The 18,882-nt window shown below is 37.6% G+C and overlaps 1 protein-coding gene across 3 annotated transcripts in view; it reads right to left on the bottom strand.

Moving 5' to 3' along the window:
- ADAMTS19 (ADAM metallopeptidase with thrombospondin type 1 motif 19) overlaps positions 1-18,882 on the bottom strand; it is a 158,662-nt gene that overhangs the window by 4,656 nt on the left and 135,124 nt on the right. The window lies entirely within an intron of this gene.

Consider the following 18,882-nt stretch of genomic DNA (forward strand, 5'->3'; position numbering starts at 1 on the left):
AAAAAGCACAAAACATTTGGCAGTATCACTGAAGCACTGATTTTAGCTTCCTGTTGCTGTCAAGGCCTGTTTTGCAAAGCCAGTGATGAGACTGAACTGCAATGATGTGCCCAAACAGAGCAAGGGCTGTTCTCCTCTTTCTGTTTCTTAATTTACTCTTATGAGTCAATGTCAGTGAGAGTGACGGAAAAAAGAAAATCTTCACAGACACCGAGGGAGAGCAGTCGCCTATCCTAACGAGCCGTTACTCCTCCTGCGGGTGCTCTTTGCATTAAGCAGAGTGATGCCTCCTCCTGCTTTTCCTTCACATCTTCAAGTTTTCACGTGGGTCCCACAAATGAAGCACACACAATGTGTGAGATGCTGCCCGGCCTTCAGTCAAACTTCCTGTCTTGTTGCCACAGGGAATGAAGTGAGAAAAGAAAACTGTAAAACCCTGTAACGATGGTAATTTTCTGCTTCTATCACTGTAAGATAATATCCTGGGAAGGAAACTTGGACAGTGCCTTACAAATGCATACGAAAACTCTTCTGGACGAAAGAAACGTAGCCTTTCCTCTTCACTGACATTTTATGAACAAAATTTCACAGCACATAAAGTATTATTTGTTCAGTATCACTGCTTTAACTACAATTTCATTGCAAAAAAATATATATTGCAATTTGCTCCTACATGCTAGTGATTTTGACTCATGTAACTACAAATTCAATTTAGTTTTGGAAAAATTTACAACAAAGAACATCTTCAAATATTACTTTAATTTTTTGCATTTAATGATATGAGCATTGGCTGCAAATTCATGCCACTGCTATATGCATAATCCTGACAGCACTTTTAGTCTAGCAAATTTTAATTTCATAAATATTCTCAAAACTTTTCTGCCACATGCTCTAAATTCTGTATCAGTATGCCCTGAAAAGCAATTCCCAAGTCAAGTGGTAATAGATATATGTCAATAGTATGCCTGATTCCTCACTGCCTTGCACAGTTGTCTCCTCTGTATACTGGGTGGCTAGTCTGATGTTGTACCTGCCAGTATAAACACACATTTTTGGAAGAGGCATGTAAAATTTTAAACATGCTAGCCTAAACAAAAATGGGAGCTGGGAAGTTTCAAGAAATAGCTGAAAAAGCATTGAAAAGAGAGAGAGAAAAAGACAAGGAGAGGGTGCTATAATGACAGAAGCTTCCCAATCATCCTATTTCAAGATGCAGATAGTTGGAGAAGCAGAACATACCAAGCCTCCAAAGAAACAGTAACGTTTGAGTGTAGAGTTTTTACCCTTTACATTTGTCATCTACGTGTTTCTGGATGACATTTTAAACACTGTTATTTGGAGGAAAGATTTAGACGTGCTAAATGGGAAACAGAGGGCTCCCACCCAACTATGTGACCCAAGAAGAGTGAGACACGTTTCACTCCGAAAGTTATGAGAGACTAGGATATATACTTGAAGGGTGTTCTCAGAAGTGACTGACCAGGGTTCAAAGCACACTAGAACTTATAACTACATGAAATTAAACACTGACATCCTATGGGGCAGTAAGTGGACTTGATGTGGACCAGAAGTGGACTTCTGTTCTCACTGATATAAATCAGGAGTAACTCCACAAAGTCAACAAAGCTGTTATAATTATTTGCAAATTTAATCAGACACAGCCTGCATGGTCCAAGGCATGCACAGACATCCAATGAGGAAAACACAATTTTCTTTTCAATAGCAACCACAATGTATCATATGAACCAATGTGCTGATTACAGGAGTAAATTCAGCTAGTACTGAAATCTTTTCAAAGCAGAAGTCTCTCATGAACTTTGAATTTAGTACACTGCATTTAAACTGCATGAGAAAAAGACTCTCAACATAATTCCTTTTCCTGAATTCTATGCCTTTTTCCTGCGCAGCTAAAAATAGTCTGACTTCCTGTAACGACCAACATTATAGATGATAAGCATGTATTATTACATATACACCCACCCAAATTTAATCACCAACAACAGCCAGAACATTGATTTTAATCTTGCCAAAATGGCAAGCTTGTTGGATTTTTCTCTCCGTAGTTTCAGGCAAATTTCTTTAATATATTTTGATGGACTAGTGAGAGTGACAATAGAATGGCAACATTAAGAAACCATAAAGCTGAGAACAAGGGAAGATGAAGGTATATCGACTCTTTAAAGATTATCACAAGGATCTTAGTTTAGAATAATTTTGCATGCAGTATTATATATTTTTTTCCCTTCAGTAAAACCTTTTCCTGTTTATTAAACAAATCTGGACTTTGTGTGAACCTGTAACATGCATGTGTCCTCTTTTATCAGAGAAAGAGGACAGGTAAGGTGGATCTGATGCATACGTTCCCTTGAAAACAATTTCTCTGTGCCTAACCTTTGGTTATTCTAAAATAAGAAAATGAAACCCAGCGGTCAGGAGCACTGGAAGGAAGTGAGAACAGGATTTGAAACCACTGGACTTCTGCTGTCAAACTGGGCTCCAATGAATTATCTGCTAATTGTTAATGGAGAACAAGTTACATATGTAGGTGCCTTTCTGGAGAACACTCTGCCAGCAGCCACATCTTATTTATATTAAATGAGCTCTGGATTGAATGCTTTTAATGACTGCAATTGAGACAATATGTAACAAGTAGGTAGATTTCTCTCTGAAGTAATCAGTGTTTAGGCCTTGAATTTCTATACAGAACTTAGGAAGATTTTGGCATTAACATCTCAGTCAGAAAATTAACATCCCTTTAGTGACTGAGCCACTGTATTTTGCGTAATGGTGGCCTTTGTGGGGTATCTCAAAGAGCTCTATGAAGCATTACACTCTAGTTTTCCATCCAAAGACATATACATCTGCAAACAATTAATTTTAGTCTTGCATGACCCCTTATTATCATCCCAACTTCAGAGGAGGAAACAGAGTCTAAAGGATAACAAGATGACATGTCTCAGAAGACATGGGAAATGTGTGGCAAAACAAGAAATAAAATGAGTCACCTGTCTCTTCCCCCCTCCCCCCCCCCCAAAAAAAAATGTACTAGTATTTAACCTTGCATTTATTTCTATTTTATAGCACTGGGAACTTTTATTAGGGCTTGAAAGGTGATTGGGCAAAACTGCCAAGAGGCAGGGCTACCAAGCTGGTTTGCACTCTAAACTTCCAAAGCCAGGTTGATCAGTTTAAAAGAAAAGAGAGGCTTTTCAAAACTGCTAGTGTTTTAAACTCAGTCAGAGATCTGGCAGTCACGCTGTTCTTCCTTGTTCAAACAACATCATCAGCAGCAATGGAGTCTAAATTCAGAATTAATTTAACATTTCTACTGATTATCTGTGAGCCAGAAAAAAATTCAGGTCACTTTACTGTGTCATCTCTGCCACATTCAAGTCACATGAATAGAGTATTTATTAGCAAATTCTACAATTGCAGCAGATACACACAGGGCAAAGGAACTATTTCTAGATAGTCATTTCAACAGCACTCCAAAACAAAAGGAAAAATTTCAGACATTCTACTTTATTTGCATGAAATTAGGGAACATATATCTCCGGTACAGCATTTCACAGCCATAGCCAACTGGCTAGCAGTTGTATTTGCTAGCTACACAAACAGCTACACAACAGTTCAGGTTGTCTCCACTAAGTGGTCTTACACCTGACTCCGTGCCACATACACACCAGCCAACTGCTGGCACAACTGAGCACAGCCACTGAATACTGGAGAATATAAGGCACCCATAGTATTTTCCTTTTTGCCTGTGCAAGGGTATGGACTTAGTCCAGTATCACTAGACGACTCTGCAGTTCCTGCAAACCAGCTAGCTGCAACTCAGAGCAATAGCCCTGACCCTCATTTTGGCGCTCACCTTACTGTGTATGCACATTTGCATTCTAGCTGAAGCCAACTCTTCCCAAACTCTCTCTTAAGCTTGACCCACTTTTGGGCTTGCTCTCATTGAAAATATTCAACCAGAAGCAAATAACACTCACTATATGTGCAGGTGTCACATTTTAGGCAGCAATTTTGGCCTGTAGCTAAAGCTGCATAGCTTCTGTATATTTCTGCAGTTTCCATATTTAAAACCGCAGAAGATTTTCAACCTAGAGCAAATAAAAATACTTCACTTTTACATATTCAGCAGTGAGTTTAATCAGAAAGCAATCCAGTCTGTCAAAATTGATTATGTTTTACATGATTTTATAAATATAAAATACGTAAAATTTACAGCAAATATCCACTCCAAACTAATGTGCAGCAATCTGCAAAGATTAAGCACATCTCAGATTAATTTCAACTCACTGTTTTCATTACTAGCAAACAGAGAGTGTTTTTCTATAGATCTTCTTCCCCTCCTCCCAAATGTCACACTTTTATATGCTACTCCTGATTGTTGTGGTGGTTCATTGCTTTTCATTTTTGACTGTTCAGATGACCTACATTTTAAGGCCATGCAGCTGATTAGCAAAAATTCCCACAGGACAACTGTGTTTGTAGGTTTAGACTAAATGTTCTAATATGCAGCCAGAGCTTTTTTATGTGGCTGTTAATCTGTGCATTTTGGACACAGTCCTAAAGGTACTGTAAAACCGTTCAAGCAGCAAGACATGTAAAACATTCCTGTTAAAGATTACAAAAAATTCCTGGATAAATATAGTTAACAGCTATTTTTTTTTTTAAGTTTTTCTTTCTTTCAAACAAAAACTATCCGGCCTATTTGAATTTTGTCCTACTTTTGAACTTCTTTTAGACATAGTTTCAGGGACAGATAGCTAGGTGTTAAATATAACAATCCTTATACTTGGCATGCACACCATTTACCCAGGATTCCTTCTTTCTGTTCCCTGCCAAAGATATATATTCTGGAGAGAATACATATTCCCATGGCCAACAGCTGAGGAAGGTGCTGTAATGCCTTAGTTGTTTCCAGCTGGCCTTCATAAGAAGTAGGAATTCCTAAATTAAGGGAAAAATCGTCACTGGCAGACAGTAACGGTCAAAATGTATCTTTCTGCCGAGACAAGAGGCAATCATTGCAGAGACTGATACAATCCACAATGAAAAACTCAATCTGTGACAATGTTAACAGAATTGACTTGGACGATTTATTTTCAAGAGTAAATGGATTGTTCAATAAAAGTTTTTTACAAGTCTAAGTAGCATTCAAAGTGGAGAGAGATGTTCTCATAAGGAAACTCAATGACAACTTCTACTGGAAATTATTAGCAGAGCATTCCTAATCATTTATGTATACGTTTGTCGGTTCCAGCATTTAAGCAGTTTCAACCTTTTAATAAAGCAAGCGTGAAACAACATAGCAAGCAATCAAACATTAGCAAAATATTTGTGGACATGCTCACAATCTTTTTGCTTACCTTGTATTTTATAAAGCTTGCTTTTGAAGGCAGGTAGTAGGTAAAATGGGGTATTTGCTTTCAATAAAGGCTTTCAACTGAGTTTAAAAATATTCTTAAAGGTTGCTAAATAGAGCAAATCATCTACAGCTTATTTATGCACTATTTATTTTTTTTATAAAGACATTTGTGAATAGTGCAGCTAATACAAAAAAAAGAGACTAAAAGATCCAAACATAAGACGGAGTCCGAGTTCTCCCATGCATCATTTCCAGGAAGGTTGTTCTGTCTCTCTCATTTCTGACACACCCAACACCTCAGTATGTGAATGCCAAATTTAAATTTCAGAACTTGTGCTAAGTTTAGCTGAAAAAATTCTGCTGTTGGTCTCTCCTAACTTCAGCAACTTCATTTGTCCTTTTATTATTATTTCCTTTCTTCTTTCTTTTCCTTTTTTTTCCCCCTTTTTATTTTCAGCTCTTCTTTCTCGAGTATTCATTAGCACTAGCTAACCGTTCAAAAGAGGTAACATTTGAAAGGAAGACAGACACAAGCCCTGGCTCACCTTTGATAAGTTGGACTAGAGATGGGTATATAATGAAGGGAACCCTGATTTGACCTCTTTTTTTTTTTTTAATCATTTTTAGCTTCTCACAGAGATCAATTACATCGTTTGGTGGAAGGTAAGGGAAACTGTCTTTGGAAATGACAAGAAGTCACTTAAAATTTATGAGTATAATTTGAATGCCAAAAAACCATAAGACATTTGGCGCAATATGATTATTAGAGAGATGACAAAAAAACAAATCATTTTTGCTGGGCTAGCATATGAAAATCTCTCCCTTGGCAATTCACGCTTGAGAGCATCATTATTCGTTTGCTCAGAATCAGTAGTGGGGTTTGACAGGCCTGAATCTTAATAGATTTGCCGGACTAAACACGGAAGTAGCAAATTCTTTGCCCACAAGGAAAAGCTGGCTTCACTTTCCCAACTTCTTTTTGGGACAGACTAAAGAAACGGAATCACCCCCTTGATGATTCGCTAAGTTTGAGTGTCCCAGTGAGACGAACCTGTTTGGTTAGGACAGCTGGGCTCAGCGGTTCCTTCAGGAAGTCTGCTTTCAGTTCCTCCTGGAGGTTTCCACCATGGAGTTCGCGCACAAGCTCCTGCTCAGTCTCTGGGATGTGGAATTTAGAGGCTAGATAACAGCACGGCACAGCGGCACTCACGAAAAATGAGATGAAAAGAGAAGTAATGGTGGGCCACGAATCTCCTCAAGCTCAGGGGAGGCTGATGCCCCAGTGTACTGGTCGTACAAGGAGGGATACAAGACGCCTGAATTTGGAAAGAGAAATCTCTTGCAAGACTGAAGGGTTTTCTACTGTGGCACACAGGGCATAGATTCGGATCCCTTCGGAACCAGGAAAAGAGAAAAAAGGATGGGTATTTTTTTCTGGTAGATTACTGTACCAGCTTTACTGACTTCCAAGCCTCTATCATGCAGATTTTTCTTTTCCCCACAAACAGAAGTCTGATTATTCTTCCCCGCCCCCAAATACTAAGTTAAGAAGTTCCTCAGAAGTTCAAAGCGAAGGTTACACCTGAGAATAAAGCTGCGAAAATTCCATGTGTGACAACGTGGAATCTTGATTCACAAAAACAACAAACTGTCTTACAGTCCCTCGCTTCCCCCCACTCCAAATCAAGGAAGGTATCAGCATTTTCCTCTTATAATAAATTATCTATGTCAAGACAGTAGAATAGTTGGAATGCTGCAGTAGCTACAGGAAGCAAGATTTCTCTATACACTTTATAGAAAGTACAAGATAGACTTTACTTTCCATATATTCTCAATTTTGTATTTAGCTTTTCTATAAATCTATATTTAACGCAAAAGCACATGCAAGTTTAAATCAGACCATTTTTAGTACATCTCTCCTCCTGAAAAATTAATTCTTTATTCTTATCTGGGACCTCAGACACACTGTTAGATAGGATTTGACACTTGAACACCCTTGGATTTTACAAAAAATCAGCTGGCAAATTTTGACATGATACATCAGCATTCTACATGGCTGTAGCATTCTGCTGTAAAAAGTAGAGACATTCACACTTACTGACCATACTCAAATATATCTTCAAAGAACACTTTTAAATTTCAGGGCAAGCCTGACTTTTCCATGAAAAAGCAAGTTACGCAGTTGGTCCATAATGCAAGTCAACACTTTCACCATCACATTTTTATCTCTTTTTTTTGGGTTAAAGACACCTAGATAAATGTATGTTCCTGCTTAGGCTTAAATATATCTTGGCCCTATGATACACTCTCTTAAGTCAACTGAAGACCATTACTGTTTACAGATCTATAGGGCAAACATAATATTATTTACATGCTTCTCAGTAATGTGAAGCCTTAGTTTTTATTTTCCCATATTCTAACTTGTCTTTGTCCTTCAAAGTCTTTAAAGGATGTATATATATACATATACATATATACACATACATACATATACACACACACAGCAGAAACCAAATATTCAACTTTTTTTGCGTGTTAAAATAGATCTGTGGTGGTTGTGATATTTTGAGATGAGGGAAGTGAACGAAAACCTCATGAAGACTATTCCTTTAGGACCTTTACCTTCTAGCCAAGGAAACAAACAACTCCACTCAACAGCACTTGTACAGAACTGGGGCTTATTCTCAGTGTCTCTACGGATGTTTTACAATTCAAGCAATACTAAATGTTTGCCTAAGACTTTCTGTTGTTTTTAAAGTGTGTCAGCAAATAAACTGGAAGGAGACAATTATTTGTTCGAGCCATGTGATAAAATCAGTTATTCCAGGTGCAACTTGTATCTGTGTGAGAAGATTCATACTTAGTGAATTAGACTCTATATTGCCAGCAGTTGGTAAAAAACAAAAAACAAAAACATAAACACCCTTTTGGTAACACAGTGTAAATATTACTGCCATTAATGCTCAGTGATAAATCAGACATTATATCTCACACTTTCATATCTGAGATATTACTGCATGGTCTTTGGTGTGGCAAAAGATGACTTTCCATTGATGATAACTATCAGACTTGCAATCAAGAACATGACAATCTGAAAGAAGTTAGATTTGAAGTCCTCATAATTACGTTCCTCTTTTCTCTAAATTTACTGGAGTATGTGGCTGTGGTCTGATAAAAATGAACTCTCCAAATAATTTCAAATATTAGCTTTTTAATACATAATTTAATGTTAGCATATATTACAGCGCCTGCCTGCTGCTCTGTACCTTCCAGGGAAAAGCCTAGCTCATCAGCACAAAAATGTAATTAAAGGATTATAGCATTTCTAATGAAAAGACAAGTCAAAGAACCCACTAAGAACATAAACAAAACGTCACAGGAAAAAAAAAAGTTCCAAGAAACACCTTTCTTCCCAAAGCTTCTATTGTTTTATATATTCACTTTTCAGAAATAAATTTGCATCCAAAAAACTGTTCTGTACAACATAAAGTTAGGTATTTGCCTTTAAATAGCATTATGACATGTAGTGCTCTCCATTTTTTCTAGTACTGCTATAAGTAAATGAAAGAGCTCATCCCAAACAATGATTTTACTTCCATTCACTACATCTATTGTATATTAAATCACAAAGATCTGAAGTGATAGCAGGTATCTAAGCCAAATGGATTTGAAAGACATTAAAAAAAAAACAAAAAAACAAACTGACAGTTTACGAGGAAACTGAACTTTAAGAACTTCTTTGGCTGAAATACTATGACTCACATAAAGGTCATTACTTTTGAAAGAAAACATTAAAATAGAAACAGAAAATGAAGTAGAAAAATGTTTCACAGGTTATTGACAAAACTTCCACTGGTTGATTTTCTCTTCAAAATGTATAAACACAATCACTGGAAGAAAATGGATTCCTCCAAAATGATTCTAACTGCTCTGTTAGCAGGAAAACCACGTTGCAATGTAACACGTTCATTATGTATGATGAGGTCACCCAAAACTAGGACTGTCCTGCGGGAGCTATCTGAGAGCCAAGAGAGAGACGATGCTAACCTGTGTACGTTGTTGTGACCCTGTGATAAATTTAACCAAGAAAGATCATTACTTTGGGGTGAACTCTGTTTTATGTCAACATTATTGGAAGTACTTGTGGCAAGATTAGATGAGGGAACTCTAGAGATTAAACATAAACCTATGAACAATAGCCTTCTGCACTGAAACAGCACGGATAAAGCAAAAGAAATCTTTCTTCCAATATTTAAAGATCTATAATATTCCCTGTAATTCACTAAAACTGGTAGCCAAATAATATTAAGTAGCTATTCTGATTCTGTCTTTTCAGTCAGAAATCAGATATAAATTTTAAACAATTTCAAAATGCATTTTCAAGAATTAGTTATTAATTATGTTTTTAAAAATATTTTTTAAAAGTCCTGTTACAAGCCATTAGAAAATAGTGAAAAGTGAGGTTCACATAGATCAAAACCAAACAACAAACAGGAAAAAATCATAAATACTTCTGTGACAAAATGGTAATGACTTCATAGAGAATCAAGTTTATTTCAAGAATGATTAACTGAAGCAGTGCTATCTACCTTAACTGCATGAAAGATAGGATCAAAAAAAAAAGCATGAAAGAAAAGAATTATCCAACACACACAAAAAATCTAGATTCCACAAAAGCAGAAGGATAAATTCCAGCAGAACCCAAGCGAACCAGCTCAATGAGTTAAGTGTTGGCAAATTATACAGTCAGTGAGGCTGAGGAAAACATTTGGAAGGAGAGATGGATGACCTTGGAGATGGATGATCTTGGAGATGGAGACACACTAGGCAAAAGAATGCAGACTGGACTAAGTCTCAGCACTGGACTGAGTAACTCAATCTTCCTGTACACATTGACAGGTTTGGAAGGAGTTGTCAACTATCAGAGAAAAAAAAAACTCTAGGCATCATCATGAACAGACTGATGAAATTATTTGTCTAACATGTATCACCAAGCGAAAGTCAGAAGGAGCATTAAGAGAGAAAATGCAGTAATAAACACACACGGCCAAAGCCTACACCGAAAAGAAAAAAAAAAGTTGCTGTAAGAATGGTTTGGTGTTCAAAATGTCAGGGAACTGGAGATCTATTCCCAACTGCGGGACTAGGCATGTAGTGGCAGATAAACTGCAGTGTTTTCCAGTTTGTTGAGCTAAGATAACACTTATACTACCTTATACTGGGAACGTAGCCTCAGGTACATAACCAGGTATTGTAAAGAGGCTGGAGATCCTGATGAATAGACTATACATACATGTATGCAACACATTTATTTCAGCTGAGTGAAAGCTTGAGAAAACAAAACAGAAGTGGCTTTTCTTGTTTGTCTTTCCCCCCTCTCCCCTGTGCCTCACCTCAATGTTACTTCTAAGTCCATTAGCTCCTTTCTTAGTTATTTCCTTGTCATGCTATTTGATAATTTTTTTGCACATAAATTCAGCATAGCTCCTTGGGATACTGCAAAATTTTGATGGTCCATGTAGACCCTACCTTATAATCACTTGTTGAGAATAATCTTTTTAGTCTGGACCTGAATGAGCAAAGATCAGTGTCAGCGCAAGGATTAAGCAGGGACGTTCAATGTTGCTACTCTTCTTCATTCGCTAGACTACTACTCGGGGCTACAGCCCTAGTCAGGCTATAAAGCTCTGCTTTGTAACGGATGTTTAGTAAAGTGTTAGGGTAAAGATTTCAGTAGCAAAACATCATTTATCTACTTGTGAATTATGCATCAGCCTTCCAGAAGACTCATTCTGCAAGGATCCCAGGAGTCCTTAACAAAACTCGACTGGTACTTCTGGGAGAGCATATGGTAAGTTCTGGGTACAGGGCATTGCTTCTGTTCAGCAATTCACAACTCTGTTTTTATTCATTTAAATATATGTATATATGCACACATGGATTTATAAGATCTCTGCAGTGTAATGCCTGGCCTGACACTATAAGGCTCACAAGCAGAAAAGTTTGGGAACCGGTATTTAGTGGCCTGGTCAAGACTGCACTAGAATGATTTAGAAAACAGCAGGCACTGGCAAAGGAGGTGACGGAAAGCTGCTATCGCTCTTTCTGCCTGACCTCTGCCTTTGTAGTTGCACAACATATCTGCCATCAGGAGCGAACTTGTCCCATCTGCCTGGTCATGTTTGCTCCATGAGATCACTATGTCCACATGTTGACAAACAGCAATGAGTAAAACTCAAAACAAGCAAGTAGGCTTGTACTATTATCTTCTTCATAGCAGAACCACTAACAGTTACTCAAAGGCATGCTATCAGTTTGTACTTCCATCTCCGATAATTATAACTGAGGTATTTTTTAAACAGATTCCACACTGATTCTAATTTGCTAATTTTTTCCCTCGAGGGTAATCTCAAACTCCTTTTTGAAAATAAGATCCAGTATCACAGCTTAACATTGCAATACCGCTGCACATGTATGATTTTCCCTCTGTGAAGACATTAAGTAAATGTCATGGTGCTTAAAAGTTTAACCAAACTTTCTCCCTGAAGCAATACTTTTGTATTACTCTCTATAATTATGACAAGCCTTTCTACCAGTTGGTCCAAAAAAGCCGTTCCAAGAACTTATTAAATTGACAGTAACTTGTATGACCAATCTATTTCTTATGCAAACATCTCAGCTTTATTTTTGGGAGTAATTAATTTTTACTTTTAAAGAATGTTTGAAAAAATATCCTCGCCACCCAGACATTCCAATTTTCACTTCATCTTCTACAGTCAGAAGATTTTTTAAAACATCTTTGTTAAAAATAACCCTTTTGGAAATCTGACTATATGCAGTTTCTGGACTTAAGATTAGGGACTCCATATTCACCACGGTTGAAACAGGCTGTTAATGTTCGTGTGCAGTATCAGCACTTTTCAGACTGCCAAACACACACATTCCCACTTTTCAGTGTGAGGCTGCAGGAAGAATAATTTCTTTCAACACAGTCATTTTTATGGAAAGAAAGGTGCTCAACAGATAGTTTAGATATCTGAATCCAATGCACCATTAAAATATCTAATGTATTCTCCAAATCTGGCAGTTCAAAAAAAAAAAAAAAAAAAACTAGACAAGCTGTCATTATAGAAAGTAATTACAGAAGTTGACAGACAGTTAGATGTCAACAACAAAAAACTGCAAAAGAGAGATCATCTAACATTCGTGAAAACATGGATAACTACAGTCTATTCAACCTAAGACAAATTGGACTAAATTGTATAGTGATAAATTTCTTAAAATTCATGCCAACACACAGAGCAATTTCTGCTTCACTAGAAACAGAAGGTTATTTTGATGATGTCTTTCTTAGATCAGTAAGTAAGCCAGAGCCCAATCATTCCTGTCAATTTTGAGGAGTGGCAAACACCGCTAAGGCAAATGGGAGCCAGGCTGCTTCACCTAAGTTGCAGGCTATGGTTAGAACAGAGGATGTGGCTCGAAGGACAGTCTAGGAAATTTGTAAAGCTGCCCAAAGGTTCAAAATCTATGACTGTGTACTAATTCTAATAGCAACAGTATTTATTTCTGAAATATTGCTGGGTATACATGGAAGGGAATGTCATTTATTTATCTATGAAGTTCTCAATCTTCCATTTTAGCAGCATTTCTCTCATTTTATTTTTACCAGCAGAGAGTAAGAAATGCCTAGTTTCTTCAGTTATATTCCAGACCTCCTTCTTTTGTGGGCTTTCCTAGACTCCCTCTACCTGCCAACGCTTATGAAAATGACTTACAAATCAACCTTTTCCCTACTACCAATTTGTGTCCCTAGTGTGTGTTTCAGCACGTTTCCCTGACAACCTCTCTTTAAAACCAGTGGAGACCAAAGCGATCTAATAAAACTGCTGAACTCATCCATATTACTCTTTTCTTTCTCAGACAGGTACAAATTTACCTATGTAAGTGAATCTCCTCTTTCCCCTGGGGGCTGTATTTGCCTCTGCAACTGGCTTCCCTTTGCCAGGCATCCTGTGCTAGCTATCATGGATTCTTTTTCATATCTGCTCCCCTTCTTTTTGCATTTTATCATCCCGTTTACTCCAGAAGAAGGTTGCTTTGGGTGCCCACTTGCTAGCCCACTTGCTAACTTCTTTAAGGAAATGTTCAAAACAAATATATATGGACAGGCTGCACCTTCTGCCTGAGACCCTCTCAGCATGCATAAAGAAATAAAAAGTAGCAATCAGATATTTTTTTTAATTATATAGCGCTTAGGTATAAAAGATTATGTATTTGATTATATAGTTCTCCCCCCTACTATGTCATTTGTCAGATAAGATTGTAAGCATCCTTCAGCAGGGACTGTAAGCTCCTTTTGTTCCTACTTGTTGTTGCTACAGGGCCTAGCGGGGCTCTGATCCTGATGCAAACTGCTGATGTAACACAACTCAAAATCTTTCTAATATAACCCTGCTTAAAGATATTGCACTTCCAGAGGCAATACTGCATCCGCCCAAATTACCTTCCGATTCCAGTTTGCCACTCCTGAAAACTTTGCTTACCCTGAGGAGGCTCGTATCAGTAACAACAGAACACCAACAAGGGGTCCTGCTAGGTTTCTGTGCGATGAAAATATCAGTGTCCCACTTATGCGGGAATTTATGCATGTACGAAATGGGTCATGTCTACTTTCAAAATCCTTCTCAGTCTATCAGTACTTTTGCCTATTATTGAGAGTAGTCTTGTTCTGTTTTTCTAGGAAACTAACATTACACTTATTCCAGGCAGAATACAGTACATTTGAACGGATCTAGAAGAAAGCTTTATCTGAAACAAATCATATTGATATTACAGGATCAGCTGGAAATGAACAAAAAACTCCCCACTCTCACCTGATTATATTGACAGCTGCCACACGATTTGCTCATACCTCATTTCTGAAACAGAGACATAGCTCACTTGCTGGAAACTGACTGTATAATTAACTTTATATAAAAGTTATTAACATGAGGCCAGTATTGCTTTGACTTCTATTATTTCACAAAAGTCACATAATCTCTTTGTCCATACATCTATTAATAATGTCATATGTTGAAAAGTGGCCAGCACTGTTCCATTCCCAGAATCTCAAAGAGCTAATAATTTTGGATTGGGAACCAAAGAATAAAAGCAAGGCTAATTACCCTGTCAGTGCAATTATATCATTAATAATATCCAAGTTCTACACTTCATGCTTTAACTGAAGGAGACCAAATTTGCTGAGTCTATTTGCTATGGAAATTTAGTGTTTGTTTAAATGTTTAAAAACACAGTTTAAAGGTTGAATGCCCATGCTGTTGAACAGGTTGCAAAAAATACATTTTTTTTTCCTCTTTCCCCATTTTTGCATCCTCTTTGACCAGGACAAAATAAGAACAATCCTCATCACTGACAGCTGTTTTTGTACCACTCAAATGGGAGATCTTTATGTGAACTGTTGGGTTTACTCAGTCTCCCCCCTAACAGCTGGAGATGATTTTTTTCCACTTTCTAGAGGGCACTGTATGTACTGTCCGCCTTACATAAATAATTTGGAATGAGCTACGCATTCTGGGACTCACTGGTGTAAAACTAAGCAGTTGCTTACAATATCCTTTGAGATTTGCTGGAAAAGCTTTATCAGATAAACCCTTCATTCCCATTTTCTCTTCTTCAGACTAGAGACAAAGCAACCACCATCCCAACCATTAGGACCATATCTCCAGATGTTACATCTAACTCCTCTGTCTCTCTAGTCTAATACATACATACTATTTAAATTCTGTTGCTGCTTCTTTAGCAGCTACTGAATACATCCTTTCTTTCCAGTTTCCATAGCCAAATCTCTTTTCAGAACTTATATCACATTATGCTCTTTGGCCTCCTATACACATATGCTTTATACCTCTTCATTTCTTACAAATGGCTGCTGCTAAATTCGGCTCCCTTGCCTGTTGTTTTGACCCTATTAATCCTTGCTGAATCCCTCCAAAGGTTTCCCACATAATATCATATCAAATACATTTTTATTATTATTTTCAGAACCTACTCATCTCTCCAAATTATTCTCCTTTTCAAAATTCATACTGCTCCACTTCATTTATTTCACCAATGTTATCAAGATTCTAGATAATATATATATATAAAAAAAAAAGATCTGTGTGTCTTCTAAAGTAAACTACACAAAACCTGCCCTGAAAGCACTCTGTTCTGTTGACATTTAGGTCTTTTTTGGAGAGTTACTTCTACAATAATGTGAACTTCTCTAGTGAGTCAGGCTGACCTGTAAACACGCATTTCACTTCACCCTTCCTCTGCCTACTTGTTTATCCTCCAGTCACAAACTCCCATGAGCAGAACGCACTCCTTGTAAGTCCTCAAAAAAAAGGTAATAGGCGGCTTAGGAAAGGACACTACTGCTAATAACAGTGAGCTAAGCCTCTCACTAACTGGGGCTGTAGGAGCTGTGGTGAGCTTTCCTCACCTGGAGGCAATGTTTACATTGTTAAGCATGGTATTCCGGGGTGGCATTTAGCAGAAAGGGAGAATGCAGCTGGCAGGACTCCCTGCTTCTAGCTCGAGAAAACCAGTTTGAGCCTTTATTCTATACTTAGTCGTCATATTCATCTTCCTCACCAGGGCAGGTATGGAGCTCCAACTGATGTTAAGAACAGCAGTGTTCAGTGTATTGAGCCACTTTGCTGATTTAAGAGTAATTAGGGAATTTAATGCTACATACAGTCAGATTATGCAGCATACTGTCAAATTAAAAGTCAGAGTTTTAGAGGGACTGATGTGCTTATTGACCTATTGGAGCTTTCAATTTTCATCAAATTTGCTTTGATCTTGTTGGTATTATTGTTAAAAGGATGAGCAAAAACATTATTTGATCTCTATGTGAGTGCATCTCTAAAACAAGTTAAATTCCATTACAGCACTATTATGATTATTAATAATGTTATCTTTTCAGTAATAGTCCAATTTAAGCTCCATTTAAGATTATGGCTTAGGAGTTCAAGGGGAGCAGCAAAGCCAATGAGGATCACATTAAGCCTCTTGTTTCAATGTGTGAGAAGCGTCATTTAAATTTTTCAAGCCAAGTCTTGGCATTAGCTTGGGGGAACTTGGCTCTGCTCAAAGGAGCAGCCTTCTGTCAATGTCAAGAATGATCCTAAAGAGCAGAAACAGTGAACACAGAAGGCTGCACTGAACCCTCTGAGTTAGAAACAGTGAGCAAAGATTAACATTTATCTGAGCTTTCCATTTGTTTCCCCCATTGTGGACACATTAATATGTATGCCATGACCTCTCGTTGCTATGTACTCTAGCAATGGAACAGAATAGTAACGGGGGGAAAAAAAAAGGAAATCCAAGTACACTTTAAATTGAACTCATGTCTCTGTAGAGAAATTAAAGTATCTATTTTTTGGTATAAATCTTGGCAAATCTCAGCTGCATAAGTCACACTCAGGCTGTATGTTAACTACCTAAAAGGTTTCATCAGTTCCATGTGAAGCATTTCCTAGTCTTCTGGTTCTGAAGTTTAAAGTACAATTTAGGTGACAGTGGTACAGCTTTGACTGCAGAAGGAAAGCAGAATACATGAGATGCCAGTAAATTTTAAAAAGGAAGAAGTAAGTTCTTGTATATTTGACATAGATGTTTGTGAAAAATATTGAATTAGAGAAGAAAGTCCTTCTCTATCCAGAGGGCACTGGGAACACAGCGTAACTGTCTGAGCATCCCCGCATAACCTCAGCAGCCCTGATTTGAACGACCGCTTCCGATTGAGAAAGCAGATGGTCTTTCTCCGTAGGCTATTCCCTGCTGGTGCTAGTGCTAAATGATGCAGGTTTTTATTGCTGTTCTGTGGTATGGAACTGCAAATACGAGACTTATTTCCAAACACATCTTGTAAAAGTAACTCTGCTATTAATGTTTAGTTGCTTCTGCCTGTCGTTTACAAATTAATGGTTATACTACTTTGTGCTTCTGCAGTAGTTATCAAGGGGAGGTGGGGGGTTATCTTCTAGCATCTATAGGGGTGTTTCAATCTATCATTTTAAACGATCAGCACTCTAAAAAAAGTACTTGACACTATTCTTTTAATCAAAATGTTAAAAACTAACTTACAAAGAAGAAAAGGAAATGGAATAAATAGTAATTTGATAGCGACAAATAGCCCTATAGTCATAAAATGGGAGCTCCCAAGCAGAGTTCTGTGAAACACTAGTTGCCCATAGAGTACTTGCAGCTAATTCTTGGAAGGCTGGCTAGTCATATACTGCTGGCTTTAGTCCTTGTTTCCAGCTGTTACATCACATGAAACACAACTAAAAATATATTAAATACTTCTCCATACAAGCACGTTCAAAAGCTACTGCAAGAATGTTATGCACTGAAAGTAGAAGAGGTGTGTGCAAAGTTATGAACAGAAGTGAAAAAAAAATGTTTATAATCTCTCTGCTGAAGTGTGGTCTACAATGGGGCAAAAGAGAAACTTGACCCTCAAAGGTTCAATTTCGGTATTTCAGCATGTCTTGAATATTCTAAACTGTATCAGATGTTCAAGGTCTCAGTCCAACAGCACACTTAATCATGGATCTAACCAAGACTTCGTGATACAGTTTGGCATATGCTTACGTACCTCACTGAAATCAAAAGCCATGTGCCAAGGAAACAACATACTGAGAAAAGGCAGTAATAGATGCATCCTAGATATTAAATGGAATCCTTTTGGATCCTTAATAGGCTAAAGGTGCCTCCTTGCAAGGACGGAAGGTGTAACTTATTAGAAACACAAATTAGTAAAATGTGCAAACTGGGATGCTGGAGTGTCCTGCAGCAAAAGAAAAGAAATATAATAGATTACAGTTGGGGGGGGGGGTGGAGAGGACAGTAGCATGGCCAAAGGAAAGTATTTTTAATGCTCAGAAATTGAAATGTTATCTTTCCAGAACCACTTTGTTAAGCAATCCTTGAAAAAGACCAGCCAAAGTGTGTATTACACGCAGCCAACAGATAGCCTCCACTCTGCAATCTAGAAACAATCAGCTCTTGCTGTGAGCCAAATGCAGTACGCTGTGCATATAACACATGGCCTCAGTAAGTTATCTGGCCAGAAGTGGGCAAGAAAATAAGGAAAACTGAAAATAAGCAAAGACTACAAACAAGATAACTGGCACATTGTTTCATCAAATGTCATCACTAGTCTCAAACAGGCCTGAAAAGGGAGTAATCCTGATAGGTGACTTTGCAGACATTAATACTTGACTCTGCACAATACTCTCCAGTTCCTGGAGTATGTGCCTGCCTACTGAAAACAGTAAATTTATATCACATCTGCATGATTTTTAAGATTCATCTCATGCCTTCTTCATATTTATGATTTTTATTTATACTTAGGTCACAGCGTGACTGTAGGTTCTCTTTTGTTTGTAGCCTTATTGTTCCTTCAACTGGAAGACCCTACACCTCTGATAAAACCAGTACTTGTTACAAAG

The sequence above is a fragment of the Apteryx mantelli genome, chromosome Z (genome assembly GCF_036417845.1).
Source record: "Apteryx mantelli isolate bAptMan1 chromosome Z, bAptMan1.hap1, whole genome shotgun sequence".
Classification (NCBI taxonomy): Eukaryota; Metazoa; Chordata; class Aves; order Apterygiformes; family Apterygidae; genus Apteryx; species Apteryx mantelli.